Source organism: Carcharodon carcharias, chromosome 6 (genome assembly GCF_017639515.1).
Source record: "Carcharodon carcharias isolate sCarCar2 chromosome 6, sCarCar2.pri, whole genome shotgun sequence".
Lineage (NCBI taxonomy): Eukaryota > Metazoa > Chordata > Chondrichthyes > Lamniformes > Lamnidae > Carcharodon > Carcharodon carcharias.
In genome coordinates, this window is record NC_054472.1 from 22,476,999 (window position 1) to 22,493,234 (window position 16,236).

Here is a 16,236-nt window from a genome sequence, read left to right on the forward strand (position 1 = left end):
GATTACCCCACATATCAATTTCTCCAGTTTTGAACAGAGGTGTCACATTAATAAACCTCCAGTCCTCTGATACAACCTCTAAGGATGGTGGAGAGATTGGGGCCAGCAGCTCTACTGTTTCCTTTTTGGCTTCCTTCAGCATTCTGTTAGAGACTGCTTCCACCACACTTTTCAGCAGCTCTTCCTTATTTATGGTAACGTTGTTGAGTTTTCTTCTCTTGTACTCTTTATTCCCATTATGACATGTTTTAAAAAAACCAAGGCATGAGCAACTCCATTATTCCTTCATCCTCTATGGGATTTCCTTTTATATATTTTTTTAAAATGCATTCATGGGATGTGGGCTAGCATTTGTTGCCCATCCCTATTGCTCTTGTTCAGAGAGTGTTTAAGAGTCACCCACATTGCTGTGGGCTGGGAGTCACATGTAGGAAAGACCAGATAAGGACATTTCTTTTCCTAAAGGGCATTAGTGAATCAGATGGGTTTTTACAACTATCAACAATGGTTTCATGGTCATCATTAGACTTTAAATTGCAGATTTTTATTGCATTCAAATTCTACCATCTGCCATGGCAGGATTTGAACCTGGGTCCCCAGAGCATTACACTGGGACTCTGGAATACTAGTCCAGCAACAATACCACTAAACCATTGCCTCTTGTTTATAGCTTAAATCAGCCTTATCCATTTTTAATATTCTTTTACTTTCTAATATCAATAAACACTTTTATTGCCCTTGTTAATCTTTGTTTCCTTCTATTTTTGCTCTACTCTGCTTAATTCCTTTGTATTATTATCCCTAGATTGGTCATGTGCCCCTTTTTTAAGACTTAATTTACACTCCTAATTCATGGCATTCTGCACTACCTTTACTTCCTGTGAGTATAAGTCCACCTTTACCCTAATCGTCTCCTCTTTAAAAGTTTCTCAGTGTTTCTTCATGATCACTGAATAACAGAATTGTTACAGCACAGAAGGAGGCTATTCAGCCCATTGTGTCTGCACCAGCTCTCCAGCTGCGAAATTCATTTAGTGTCATTCCCTTGCCTTCTCTCCATAACTCTGCCTATTCTTCCTTTTAGATAATTGTCTAATTCCCTACTGAATGTTTCAAATGAACCTGCTTCCACCACACCCTGAGACATCTTAACCACTCACTGCGTAAAAAGCTTTTCCTCACATTGTTTTGCTTCTTTTACCAATTACTTTAAATCTTTGCCTCGCATCCTTGATCCTTTCATGAGTGGGCGTTGTTTCTCCCTATCTACTATGTCCAGACCCCTCATGATTTTGAATACCTCTATCAAATCACCTCTCAGCCTTCTTTTCCCCAAGGAAAATAGTCCTAACTTCTCCAATCTATCTTCATAATCTATCTATCTTCCTCATCCCTGTATCCATTCTCGTGAGTATTTTCTGTACTCTCTTCACGCCTTCACATCCATCCTAAAGTGTACCACCCACAACTGGATGCAATATGCCAGCTGAGGCTGCACTAGTGATTTATACAAGTTCAACATAACCTTCTTACTCTTGTACTCTATGCCCTGTTAATAAAGCCTAAGATATTGTGCGCTTTATTACCTGCGCTCTCAAACTGTCCTGCCACCCTCAATGGCTTATGTACATATACAGCCAGGTCCCTCTGCTCCAGCACCCTCTTTAGAATTATACTCTTTAGTTTATATTGTCTCTCCATGTTCTTCCTCCCAAAATGAATCACTTCACAATTTTCCGTATCGAACTTCATCTGCCACGTGTCCGCCAATTCCACCATCCTGTCTATGTCCCTTTGAAGTTCTAAACTATCCTTCTCGCAGTTCACAATGCTTCCAAGTTTTGTATCATCCGCAAACTTTGAAATTGTCACCAAGGCCTAGGTCAATGATATATATTTCAGGAAAAGCAATCTTAACTCATTTTTTCCTTGCAGTTAATCTGAATTGATTATTTTTTATTTAATTGAAATGTGCTTCTTTTGCAGTCAAGTATTCTTATCTTGGACTGTTCTCTTTCCTTTTCAACTGTTAAGATAAATCTAATATCGTGGTCATTCTAATTACGTTGATGTTACCCCGTACTAATTACAGAGACATTGGAATGCTATAAATTTCTTCCAAAGGCCATAATAATAGTCTAAAAATTACATCTAGAAACTTTTCTTTGAAGTACTTATAGATAAGTGGTTGGCACTTAACTGCCCTCTGAAGTGGCATAGTAATCAACTCCCTGTATCAACCCATTACCAACTTTTCAGAGCAACTAGGGACAGAAAATTAATTGTGGCCTTATGAATGGCACCCACATCCTGAGGATCAGTAAGAAAGAAAAGGATAGGAAAATAATTGATGAGCCATCTTGGGCCATTTTGGAAAAATTTCTGGCACAGTGTTCAACAGTGGCATTGATGGGCAGTTGGTGAGCTCTTCAACAACAACTTGAATTTATATAATGTATTTAAGGTAGAATAACATCTATAAGTGTTCACCGATGTGTAAGAAAAATGGATGTGATGCAAAAGTAGCAAAGATTAGACTTTGTTGTGATCACATTGCTGTCTAAAGTAACCGTCAGAGACAGATTAGCTTTTCCATTTGAGTCTACGGGAACCAGATGGGTAGTGTTTATAAAAATAAAACCACAAAAGAAAAGTACTGCAGAAAGCCAAAAATCTGAAATCTGACCCATCCTCAGATGCTGGAAATCTGAAAGAAAGAAAACAAAGGGGCTGCCAGCACTTAGGCTGTGTTCAATTATAATAAAAACAGAAAGTGCTGGAAAAACTCAGCATGTCTGGCAACATCTGTGGAGAGCAAAACGGAGTTTATGTTTCGAGTCCAATGTGTCTGTTCTTCGGAACACCAAGTGTTCAATTATTCTATGTTTGATTATGTGAATCTGCTTGATTATTTAAGACTGGATGTGGATTCGGAGCAAAGTAAACAAAGCTGCAGGAAGAGCTGGAAGTCAGAACTAAAGCATTGGACAGGTATTTTTAAGCACGGTAAACAAAACCTGTTAGGCACATAGAAATTAGTGTCATCACTGTATAAATCAGAGATAAAATATACGAAACAGACCAGTCAGTTTCTGTAAAGAGAGAATTCAGGATTAATTTTTCAGATTGATCACCTTTCATCAGAAAGTTCACAGTTCTGTGTTCTGCCCTATGTCACACAAACTCTGACCAACACCCTGTACTCAAACGGCATTAGGAGTGCTGTTCATGATTTTGTAATCATCACTACCTTCATCTCTGAATTCACATACAGGCATAAAAAAAGCTCAAGACAAAATGATTCTTTCATTTCTGCGTTTTGTTTTTTTCTGAATTGCTCAGTTAGAAGCTAAAACTCATTATTATTTACACAGAGTTGATCAGTGATACAGTGTCAGTACTGTTGTATAATTAGGTAAAACAGAGCCCAACAAATGTATTGACCTTGGGCAGGATTTGCAGAGAATTTATAGCACATAAACGGGATCAACTGCTCTGTGCCAGTGTTGATGCTCTACGTGATCCTCCTCCCACTCTACTTTATCTAATCTTATCAACATAACCTTTTTCCCTCACGCATTTATGTAGCTTCCCCTTAAATACATCTATGCTAGTTGCCTCAACTACTCCACATGGCAACAAATTCCACATTCTAACAATTCTCTTGGTAAAGATGTTTCCCCTTTATTGACCTTTAAAGCAGTTGAGCAATGATAGAATGAGCCCTTTCAGGTGACAACCTCTGGGCCTAAAAGTTTAATTTTGCAAGTGTAGAGAATCATTCTTTCAAAATTTAATTATTGTTGGAGATTTAAATTAAATGAAATAAAATACTTTATATGTTTTTTCAGTCTCTTTTATCTCTTTCTCTTAATCTCATCCTTCTTTCCTCCTCTTTATTTTGCTTGCTGTATATGATGTAACATTGAATTAAACATTATAACTTATACTTACTGCATGTCTCAGTGAGGATTCTTCAGTCTGATTGGTTGATGTGGCACACTGTTACTTTCTCTGCTCTCACATGCCACTGATCCCCTGTAGATAGCACCATGCTGAAAACCATAAATTACCATAAATTGCTGCTCAAAAGTCCATGAAAAGACTGTGGGCAGCTGTGAATATAATGAACCATGTATTACGTTCCTTTTCCGTTGATCACAAAACCTGGGCCATTGATACATCTTACAAGCTCTTTATTGCTCCAGCCTCTTGAGCATTCCCCCTCTCTTAGCCCATCATTGGCATCTATTTGTTCAGCTATTTAGCCTCATGCTCTGGGATTACTTCTCTGAAATCCCACTGCCTCTCCAGCCCTTTCTCCTCCTTTAGGACACTCCTTAAAACTGAACTCTTTCATCAGTCTTTGGATCAACATTCGCCGTACACTAGGCAGAGTATAAATCGGGATCTGAGAGGTGCAAGTAATAAGCGTAATCATGAGGGACTTTAATCTTCACACAGATGGGGCAAACCACATTTACAGTACTAGTATGGAGTCCAAATTTATGGAATGTATGCAAGATAGTTTCCAAGATTAGTATGTTGAGGAACCAGGGGTTACAGCCTGAGGATACAGGGTAGACTATTTAAGACTGAGATGAGGAGAAATTTCTTCACCCAGAGAGTGGTGAGCCTGTGGAATTCGTTACCACAGAAAGTAGTTGAGGCCAAAACATTGTATGTTTTCAAGAAGGAGTTAGATATAGCTCTTAGGCTAAAGGGATCAAAGGATATGGGGAGAAAGCGGGAGAAGGCTATTGAGTTGGATGATCAGCCGTGATCATAATGAATGGCGGAGCAGGTTCGAAGGGCCAAATGGCCTACTCCTGCTCCTATTTTCTATGTTTCTATGTAACTATGGATAGGCTATTTCGGAGTAGAATTGTGCAATGAGAAAGGGTTAATTTATAACCTTGTAGTAAGGAATTTTACATTGATTTTAGTGAAGCCTGAAACTAGGATTTTAAATCTAAATAAAACAAACTATGTCAGTATGAGAGGCAAATTAACTAAGTTAGGTTGGGAAGCTATATTAAAATATATAATGGCAGACAAGCAATAGCTAGCATTAAATATACTGTACATTCCTTAAAGGCACAAAACTGGCACAGAAAATGTGGTCCAACCATAGCTAACAAGAAATATTCTTGATCTAATACCAAATTAGATCAAAGGAGGCTTATAAATTTGCCAAAAAGATTGGTCAACCAGAGGATTGGAATTTAGCAAATCATTCACCAAGAAATTGATATAGGAAGAGAAAAGAGAAAATGAAAATAGATTAGCTAGAAACAAAAAAGCAGATAGTAAACGTTTCAATAGGTGTGTAAAAAGGAAGAGATTAGTGGAAGTAAACGTGGACCCATTAGAGGCAGAGACTGGTGAAATTATAATGGGGAATAAGGGAATGGAGGTCTTTTCTGAGTTCCCAGTGCTGTAAGCAGCAGGGAACCACAAGGATCAGTACTTGGGTCTCAGCTATTTACAATTTATGAGTTAGACAAGGGGACTGAGTGTAATGCATCCAGACTTGCTAACAATACAAAGTTAGGTGGAAATTTAACCACGGTGGATGATGCAAAAATGCTGCAGAGGGAAATAGACAAGTTCAGTGAGTGGGCAAGAACATAGCTGACGGGGAAGTCTGAAGTTATCAACTTTAGTAGGAAAAATTAAAACAAGCAGATTTTTTTTGTTAGTGAGAGACTGAGAAATGGTTGCATTCAGAGGGACCTGGGTGTCCTTGTACATGAATCATGAAAGTTAACAGGCAGGTATAGCAAATAATTCGGAAGGCAAATGATATGTTAGTTTTTGTTACAAATGAATTGGGCTACAAGAGTAAAGAACTCATACTACAATTCTACAGGGCTTTGGTGATGTCACACCTGGACTAATATATGTGGCTTTAGTCTCCTTAACTAAGGAGGGACATACTTGCCCTATAAGGAGTGCAATAAAGGTTCATTAGATTGGTTACTGGGAAATGGGGGTTGTCCTATAAGGAGAGGTTGAATGGACTAGGGTCAGGATTTTACAGCCTCCACCGTGGCATTTCTTACCCCGGCAGATGCAGCAAGCCATTTAAATCTCCATTCAGTACAGGCAGGACTCTAATATCCCACTGGGCTGGAGGGACTGTAAAACCCTGGCCCAGGGCTATATTCCCTGGAGTTTAGAAAGATGAGATATGACCTAATTGAAACATGTAATGTTCTTATGGCTTTTGTCAGGGTTGATGCTGAGAAAGCTTTGCCCCTGGCTAGAACTAGGGAGCACAGTCTCAGAATAAAGGGTTGGCCATTTAGGACTGAGATGAGGAGAAACGTCTTCACTGAAAGGAGTTTGAATATTTGGAATTCTCTACCTCAGCTGTAAATGCTCAGTTGTTGGATATATCCAAGACAAGGATCAATAGATTTTTGGATACTACTGGAAGTAATGGATGTGGGGATTGTGTGGGAAGGTAAAGTTGAGGTGGAAGATCAGCCATGATCTTATTAAATGATGGAACAGACTTGAGGGGCCAAATGGCCTATTCCAACTCCTGTTTCTTATGTTCTAATGACTATTGTTTTCTGTGGTTTGGCGTTCATTTTTTTCTAATTACACCTTGGGACATTTTTCTACATTAAAGATGCTATATAAGTGGAAGGTGTTTTTTTAAAAAATTTGTTGAATTTGTTTGGGAACTTGGCCAAGGATTTCAACAGAATTTCCTGGCCATTAATCATTGTAGATTGAAGATCCTTTGGGACCCAGTGACCTTCCTTCCTGTCTGAATTTCTGACATATTCCTTGTGCAGTGAAGCTGCATGCCAGGAGAGAATTAATCAAATCCATCCCATGTTCTAGTGTCTGTAATTTTGTATATTATGCAGAAAGATTGTCATTGGATATTTGGTTTCCGATATTTGTTTTTTTTGTCAGTAGATTTGACACTCGAACAACAGCAGGGGTTCACTTTTTGTCCATCAGTGATTGGGTCAAAAATAATATTGATTTAAGTTCTACTGCCTAACACAAGGGACAATTTCAGTTTTTGTGTATTACAAAGCCGAGAGTAGTGAAGCGTCACTTGCATTGTCATACGACTTAAGGTGTCTTTTATATTTGCTCACCGATTGATTTATTTTCTAAGCTGTCGGTCATGGGTCTGAGGGATGTTCATTTACTAACAACAGTCTTGTCCCCATGTCATCCTGACCTTGGGTTTGCTCCTAGTGAGTTACAGTCATTAGTCAGTCTCTGCTACATAAAGTGAAACTGGTTCCAAATCATCATACATCATTGGTGCATGCCAAACCCATCCTAGAATGATGCCAATAACAGCCATTGAAGGACAATGCTTTATTCTGATGCAGAAATTAGTTAATATCAAGGGCAAAATTTTTAGCTCGGTGGGCGGGCACGCGCCTTACCCAACTGAGTGTAAACGGATGCGCGATGACGTCAGGCGAACATCCTGACGCCATTACACACTCGCATGATATTTCAGTTGGCGGGCACACGCTGGAGTCAGCAGCATACCCACTGACAATTAAGGGGCCTATTAAGGCCATTAAAAAGAAATTTTTCGCTGCCCATCCAACCTTACGGTTGGCAGACAGGCAAAAAGGCCAAGTGGCCTTTGCACTTTTTTGGAAACCTCATCCATGGGCGGGATGAGGTTTCCAAAAGCAAATAAAAATAAAATAAAAATTTTAAAATTTAATTAACAACTGAGTCACATGAGGGGACATGTTTTATAACACTTATAAAATCTTTTAAATTTTTTGTAATCTGTTCATCTCCCTGAAGCAGCTCTGTGCCTCAGGGAGATTTGCAAGCCCACATTTGTGCACATGCGCAAAATTTGAGCTCCTCCCGCTTGCACTCCTCGCCCTGCCTGCACAGGCAGCACTCAGTGCTGAAGATCGCGTTTCATGCTGGGCAGGCCTTAATTGGCCCGCCACCGTGACATCGCCTTCTGGCCTCGATCACGGGTAGTGGTCGGCTTCCCACCACCCCATCCCATCGAGCCGGCCTGACAAGGGCAAGATTCTGCCCCATGTGTTAAGTCCTCCTTACTCCCAAAAAGTTACGAGATCTTTAGTAAGCATGGTAGATAAAATGTTACAAAAACAATCACATTTTGTATGTCCTGTGATATGGAAAATAATAATCCTTTGTGCACGACTAACATTCAGTCCAAGATTTTTTTTCAGAATGCAGTCAAAGCAATGCCTTGGGGTCAGCACTGCCATACTACAAGCTGCCCTGTTGCACAATACCACTCTAAACACTTCAGTCGGAATGAAGCTAGAAAACCAAAGTAATTAACTTACATTATAAAGCACATTTATAATAATCACTTAGAATAATATATCAGAAAATCATACAGCACTTCTGTCCACTGTGCATGATCCTTCTCAAAGTTTCCTGCTGTGCTGTAAAACTGCAAGGCATCAACCAAACAGCCTGATAACAATAAATAATATTGAGAGAAATATAATATGTGGACATCTGGGCACTGCCTTCGCACTAAGCTCAATTTTTCATGTAAAGGGCAGCAAGCCCAGCGAAAACAGTAAGCAATGCCATAGAGATGTAAATGTTTAATGCAGCAATGACCATTTTACCCAGTGGAACCACTGGTGTGTCCAGAGAACTTTCAGGGCAATGATCATTGTGCAGAAACATCTTTTGTGCTGAAGACATCTCTCACCTGACATGGTCAGAAAGGACTGTCCTTGTCAGAAAGGGAACCAAATGTGGATTCTGTGGGAGAGCTGTGTATGTAGCATATGAAGTGCAGTGGCACTTTCCTTTCTTTTCTCCTCAAGAACTTCTCTCCCTCCTCCAAATTTTTTTTTTGCAAAAATATACTTTATTCATAAATCTTCAAAAACATTTCGAACCATTTCAAAATCACCATTACAAAAATACAATCATGTTCAACTTTTACAACATGAATCACAAGGTGTATCAGTACAAACAATGAATATTACAATCATTGGCAGACATTCATTTTAAGCTGTACAGCCTGAGGGGCTCTTTACAGTTCCCAGCCCCTCAGTGCACTGTGGCAGAAAGGTCTTAGGCAGCGACCCTTCCCCATTGCGCCTTTGTGGCGGCTGCCCCAAGCTTAACTGTGTCCCTCAGCACGTAGTCCTGGACCTTGGAATATGCCAGTCTGCAACACTCGGTCGGGGACAACTCTTTGCGCTGGAAAACCAACAAGTTTCGAGCAGACCAAAGAGTGTCTTTCACCGAGTTGATGATCCTCCAGCTGTAGTTGATGTTTGTCTCAGTATGTGTCCCTGGGATCAGCCCGTAGAGCACAGTGTCCTGTGTCACAGAACTGCTCGGGATGAACCTCGACAGAAACCACTGCATCTCTCTCCAGACCTTCTTCACAAAGACATAATCTACAAGGAGGTGAACAACGGTCTCTTCCCCACCACAGCCACTTCGAGGGCAACGTGCAGAGGGGGTGAGACTCCTGGCATGTGGGAAGGAGCTTACAGGGAGGGCCTTTCTCACCACCAGCCAAGCTACATCTTGGTGCTTGTTGGAAAGTTCTGGCGATGAGGCATTCTGCCATATGACTTTGTCAGTTTGCTCAGGGAACCATCCCACAGGATCCACCCTCTCCTTTTCCCTCAGGGCCTTTAAGACGTTACGTGCCGACCACTGCCTGATGGACTTGTAGTCAAAGGTGTTTCTCTGCATAAATTTTCCCACGAGGGACAGGTGGTACGGCACGGTCCAACTACTTGGAGCATTCCGCGGCAGCGTGGCCAGACCCATCCTTCGTAACACTGGGGACAGGTAGAACCTCAGCATGTAGTGACACTTAGTGTTTGCGTACTGAGGGTCTACGCACCGCTTGATGCGGCCACACACAAAGGTGGCCGTCAGCATGAGGGCGATGTTGGGCACGTTTTTTCCCCCTTTATCTAGAGGCTTGTACATCGTGTCCCTTCAGACACGATCCATTTGCGACCTCCAGATAAAGCAGAAGATGGCTCGGGTGATTGCCACCACACAGGAGTGTGGAATGGGCCAGACCTGCGCCACGTACAGCAACAGCGAGAGTGCCTCACACCTGATGACCAGGTTCTTACCCGCAATGAAGAGGGAGCGTCGCTCCCACATGCCCAGTTTCCTTTTCACCATAGACACTCGCTCCTTCCAGTTTCTAACGCGTGCCCTGGTCCCTCCGAACCATATCGCCAGCACCTTCAGGCCATCAGCCCTGACAGTGAAGGGGACAAAGGATCGGTCAGCCCAGTTCCCAAAGAACATGGCCTCGCTCTTCCCACGATTAACCTTGGCTCCCGAGGCCGGTTCGAACTGGTCGCAGATGTGGATCAGTCTGCGCACCGACAGCGGATCCGAGCAGAAAATGGCGACATCGTCCATGTACAGGGAGACTTTGACCTGAGTGCCTCCATTGCCTGGGATCGTCACTCCTCTTATGCCCGGATCCTTCCTGATGGACTCAGCAAAGGGTTCTATGCAACACACGAAAAGGACAGGGGAGAGAGGGCAGCCCTGCCTGACTCCAGATTTAATAGGAAAGCTGTCTGATTCCCACCCATTGATCGAGACTGCACTACTGATGTTAGTGTAGAGCAGTTGGATCCAATTGCGAATTCCGTCCCCAAACCCCATTTTGGAGAGCACATCCACCATGTAGGTGTGTGATATTCTGTCAAAGGCCTTCTCCTGATCCAGGCTAATGAGGCAGGTGTCCACACCCCTGTCCTGCACATAGGCAATCGTATCCCTGAGCAGCACGAGGTTGTCAGAGATCTTCCTGCCCGGCAAAGTGCAGGTCTGGTCAGGGTGAATCACCAATTCCAAAGCGGATTTGACCCGATTGGCGATGACCTTGGACAGAATCTTATAGTCCACATTCAACAGTGAAATGGGTCGCCAATTTCTAATTTCCTCCCTTTCCCCCTTGTGCTTGTAGATGAGGGTGATAATGCCTTTCCTCATGGATTCTGACATACTGCCGGCCAGGAGCATACTCTCGTACACTTCTAGCAGGTCCGGGCCGATCCAGTCCCACAGAGCTGAATACAACTCCGCCGGCAAGCCGTCACTTCCGGGAGTTTTACTCTTCTCGAAGGACTTAAGGGCCTCAGTCAGGTCGTCAGGAGTTAGCGCTTTGTCCAGACTCTCCCGTGTACTGTCGTCTAAGACCTCCGTGATAGAGAACAGGAAGGACTGGGAGGCCATGCTGTCTGTGGGCTTCACGTCATACAATCCGGCATAAAAGGATTTGCTGATCCTCAAAATGTCGGACTGTGATGACTTTACTGAGCCATCTTCTTCCTTCAGGCTGCTGATCACAGAGCTCTCTCTGTGTACCTTTTGGAAGAAGAAACATGAGCACGTCTCATCCTGCTCCACGGAGCGGACTCTGGAACGGAAGATGATCTTGGAGACCTCCGAGGCAAAGAGCGAGGCTTCCTGGCTCTTCACCTCTTGGAGTTCCTCCTTGACATCGACCCCCATCGACTGCAGCCGGAGCAGATTCTGCATGTTTTTCTGGAGTTGGGACATTTCCCTCTGTTCCTTTCTAGCTTTCTGGGTGCCTTTGAGGACGAAAAACCTCTTGATGTTTCCCTTGATCACTTCCCACCAGTGTGTCAGTGACTCAAAGTGGGGTTTCATGGTTTTCCAACCTTTGTAATCCCTCTTGAGCTCCTCAATGTTCTCTGGGGTCAGCAGTTTCACGTTTAGCTTCCATGCCCTCCTGCCCACCCTCTGGTCCTTCTCTAAGTGACAGTCAGCCAGTAGGAGGCAGTGGTCAGAGAAGAACACCGGCTTGACTTCGGTGGATCTGACTGTGAATGCACGGGACACAAACAGGAAGTCTATCCTGGAACGGATGGACCTGTCTGGCCGCGACCAGGTGTATCTACGCTGTGCTCCGTCTGCAGGGTTGCTGAAGATGTCGTGCAGCTTGGCATCCTTTACTGTTTCCATCAGGGATCTGGACGTAGCGTCCAATCTGCTTTTGGCCCAGCCGGATCGTCCAGCCGCATCGATGATGCAGTTGAAGTCACCGCCCAGAATGACCGGCCTGGAGGTCGCCAGCAGCAGTGGGAGCTGCTGAAAAACCTCCAGCTGCTCAGCCCCTTGTGACGGGGCGTAGACGTTAATTAACCGGAGTGGAGCATTCTTGTACATTACGTCTGCTATGAGGAGGCGCCCGCCGCCACCTCCTTAACCTGGGAGACGGTGAAGCTGCCTCCCCGTAGCAGAATCCCCAGGCTGGAGGAACTAGAGTCGTTTCCTCCCGACCAGATCGATGGCCTGTGGGACCACCATCGTAACCATTGCCTGTAGGAGCTGAGGTGCGGTATCGCACACTCCTGTAGAAACAGCAGGTCAGCTTTGACCTTGGCAAGGTAGTCCAAGGTCGCAACACATCGCGTAGTAGATTTAATGCTACGCACATTTATGGATACAATTTTTACACCCATTTTAAAGCAGTTAGTCGCTTACCAAACCTGTTGTCTCTGAGAGTTCCTTCATGCCCGTGGTGTGCTCAAATTGCTTCACTTTGGATGGGCTGAGGAAAGTGTCCTGAACCTCCCCATTGGAGATGTTCTGCTCAGGTGGCATCTGGGGGTCAGTGCAGAGAGCGGGGTTTGAAATGTCCTCTGTTGGAGAAGCTTCTCCAATCCTCTCCCACTCTGGGGCATTGCTGCTGCCGGCTTCCCGGATCTGGGGTGCGCCGAGCGCCTCACTGTTCCCAGATTCCTGGGGTTGTGGTACACTGGCCTCTTCAGGTTGTGGGTAAAGTTGGGGTGCGCTGGTCTCCTCATTGTCTCCAATGTTCTGGAGCTCAGGTGTCTCGTCCTCCAACTCCCTAGCGTTTTGCCGCTTCTTCTGTTGGCGCCGCCCTGGCCCTTCTTCGTCCGAAGAGCTGCTGCTCTTGTTATCCGTGTCAGATAGGAGATGCCTCTTGACTCTTGTCTGGGAAGTGGCTTGGTTTCTTTTTAGCCCCTTCTTCCTTTTGACTCTCTTCACCAGCTGCCACACCCCCTGCTGCCTCCTCCTCCTCCATTGATTCACTCTCCTGAGGAGTGGGAGGTTCAGGGGGCAGTGCTGTTGGTTGGCCGTCTGTTGCCTCAATCTTTTCCTCCACCTTATCTCTCTCTGTGTCCTCCTTTGTCCCGTTGTTCTCCCTGGGGGCCTTGGTGGTTGGAGTGACACGAGGCATTTCTTCTGCTTCCCCCTCGTTGGCTTTGGCTGCCTGTGAATAAGTACGGCAACGTTTGGGGCAGGTCTTGTAGAGGTGACCTGCTTCACCACACAGGTTGCAGCACTTAGCCTGTTTACAGTCTTTTGTCTGGTGCCCTTCCTGTTTGCAGTTCTTGCAGAGGACGGCGCTGCAATTGGCCGCCACATGACCAGACTTGCCGCATGAGCGACAAAGTTTGGGTTGCCCAGCGTAGACAAGGTAGCCACGGCTTTCCCCGATAGCGAATCTGGAAGGGGGGTGGATGATGGCTCCCTTACCGTCGGTCTTGAGCGTTACCTTAACCTGGCATTTACATGTCCAGATCCCTGAACCATCTCTAACCGCGGTGCAGCTCCCAACCTTATCTAAGTACCTGGTAAGGAAGGTGAGCATGTCAGCGACAGGGACGTAGGGGTTGTACAGATGCACCGTCGCAACCCGTTCTCGTTGCAATGGCAGAGCAAAGAGCGGCTCCGCTGTCAGGATCTTCATTTCTGGCATGTCTTTCTTTTCCTCAAACACCTTCAGGAGTTTGACACAAGCTGCCACTTGCTTGAAAGTCACATCAAAAAATCCAGCGCTGGGGAAATCCTGTAGGCCGTGGATCTCCGCAGCCTCGAAACCACACAGCTTGAATAGGATCCTCTTGGTGAAGAAGGTCCTATCCATTCCTGTTCCTTGCTCGCTGCCCTTCATCATGACTCGGATGGTGTTAGGTACCCCATGGTAAGGAGTTCGACTGGTTATAGCCATTGCTCTTTCCCTGGCGATGAAGGTCTCCCCCCTGGAGAACAACCTTCATGATCATTGTCTCTCCCCTGCCAGGTAAGTATCTCCCTCCTCCAAATTTAGGAATGCTGTTGATTTCCAACACAATTCCTATCCTGTCTGTTGTAATATACCTTTAAGGGATACCAGTATGCTGTCACTTTAAGGTAAGTGTGTCAAGTGATCCAGCTTCAGTTTCACTTCGGCCTGGACTACAACACAGACACACAGCCCTGCTGCTGATGTCTGCAAGCTTTCTGTCCATGTTTATCTGTTCACATGTGCCTAAAATTAATAAGTTAACCTACAATTCATTTGCACAATCCCCTTATAAGTGATTGGTGCCTTTATATCATGATAAAACCACAACATGGTGCGCAGCAGTGGTTCCTTCTAAATGACATGGTGCTCAGCCTGACAGCAAGATTCAGCACAGGTATGAACAGGTGAACACATGGCGTGACTCACATGGCGTGAGTCGACCTAGGCTTTTCCCTATGGACAGCATCAGGGGAGTCTCCCACCTGACCAAGGAAGCCTGGATAGAGATAGCAACAGAGGTTAGCAGCTGGGTGCAGTGTCAAAAGTGGGTCAATGACCTCTGCATCGTCAGGATGAGCGTAACGGAATGCTGAGAGTGCTGTGGCATTCATGTGGGCAATGCCCGAAGGGCCTCAACATAGCGAGGGGTCGATCAGACAGGCAAAAAAATAATATGCCCCAGTGGCAGCTCTTTCTTGAGGAATGACTGCATGTGGGTATCAGGCATTTGTTTCACGGTGCCAGTGTCTTTCAAGTCCGCTGAGAGCGGTGTTACGATTCTTTTAACTTTTAAAAAGCTATTTGAATTTTCATTGACTAATTGGAAGGGTCACACAACAAGTTTTCAAGTTTTAAGATTTTCACTGAGTTATGAAATCCAAACTTAGCGTTGGCCGTGGAGGTTGGGAACTCCAAATTCCGACAAACTTTGGACTTCCCTCATCTGCGCAGGCCAGGTGCGGGCTGCATATGCACAATTCAGCAGATCGGCATCTTTAAGTTCTCAGGGCGCAGGACAGGCCCAGTGTGCCTGCACATAAGGAGAGAGAAAAAAGGTACCAAAACCTTGGGTCAGGTGACTGGATGTGGCGCACCATAGCCGGCAAGTGACAGGGAGACTGGGCAGGGAAACAGGACAGGAAGAGGTCCCAAAAAGGGGAGAGGGGCCAGGGAGACGACCCAAAAGGAAGTCCCAGGTAAGAGACATGGACAGGGGAAACAAGGAGGTCCCACTTTTGTTAAGGAAAAAGAGAGGAGGAGAGAAAGAGGTTCTAATTAGAGAAAGGGCAATGAAGAAGGCAGCCAAAGGTTGTTGGGGCAGAGATACCCCTTTGGGGCAGGAGTGTTCTACTTGGCGCGGCCAAAGAGCTGAAATTGTGCTTGTGAGTTAATGCTTGAGTGTAGTCTTGGGAATCCAGGGGAACAGAATCTCAGGAAACGAAATTAAAACCTTGTGAGATGGGACATCGTTGATGTCATCCGAGTTGGAATGACTTTTGGGGAGAATTCCGAGGTGAGATCTTTGGAGGTGAAGATTGAAATCCCTCGTGAGAATAGAAAGGGTTTCAGTGAAACGGTTGACTCAGTGTTTCTGATGTATCTGTTTCACAAGCTCGATTGACTCCCTGTTGCTTCCACGCAGCATTGCCACCTGACTGCCTCCCAGCTGCTGGCATAATGCGGCCCAGAGCTCCTGGAGTCGGGTTTCAGGCACAGCACCTCCTGTGCGATCCTGCACTACCTCATACCCGCTCCATTGGGCTCCATTAAATTCCGCTCATCAATACAGTGCTGAGGGAATGCTGCATTGTTGGCAGTGCTATCTTTTGGCTGAGACCTTAACCTAATGCATTGTCTGCCTGCTCAGATTTACATGAAAGATTCAGAGGCACAGTTTGAAGAGAAACAGGGCTTTCCGGTATTCTGGCCAACATTCCACTGTCAAAAAGAGATTGTGCAGTTGTTCATCTCATTTTCTATTTGCAGCGCCTTTCTTGAAACCTTACAAAGTTTCAAAGTGAATTTAAAAGCTCGGGAAATGGTTTGCAGAAGGATCTCAAGACTGATGTCGGAGATGGAGGTCGGGGGTTTCCGTGCCCTCCAGCGTTGTGTGTGTTCGGTGGCGAGTGGACAATATGGCACGATCAGTTTCCCAATGGTATGAAACTGGTTCA

The 16,236-nt window shown here is 44.9% G+C and overlaps 1 pseudogene; it reads right to left on the reverse strand.

Annotated features, from left to right (window-relative positions):
• Positions 1-13,956: 13,956 nt before the first annotated feature.
• On the reverse strand, positions 13,957-14,085 carry LOC121279488 (annotated as a pseudogene).
• Between the last annotated feature and the right edge of the window lie 2,151 nt (positions 14,086-16,236).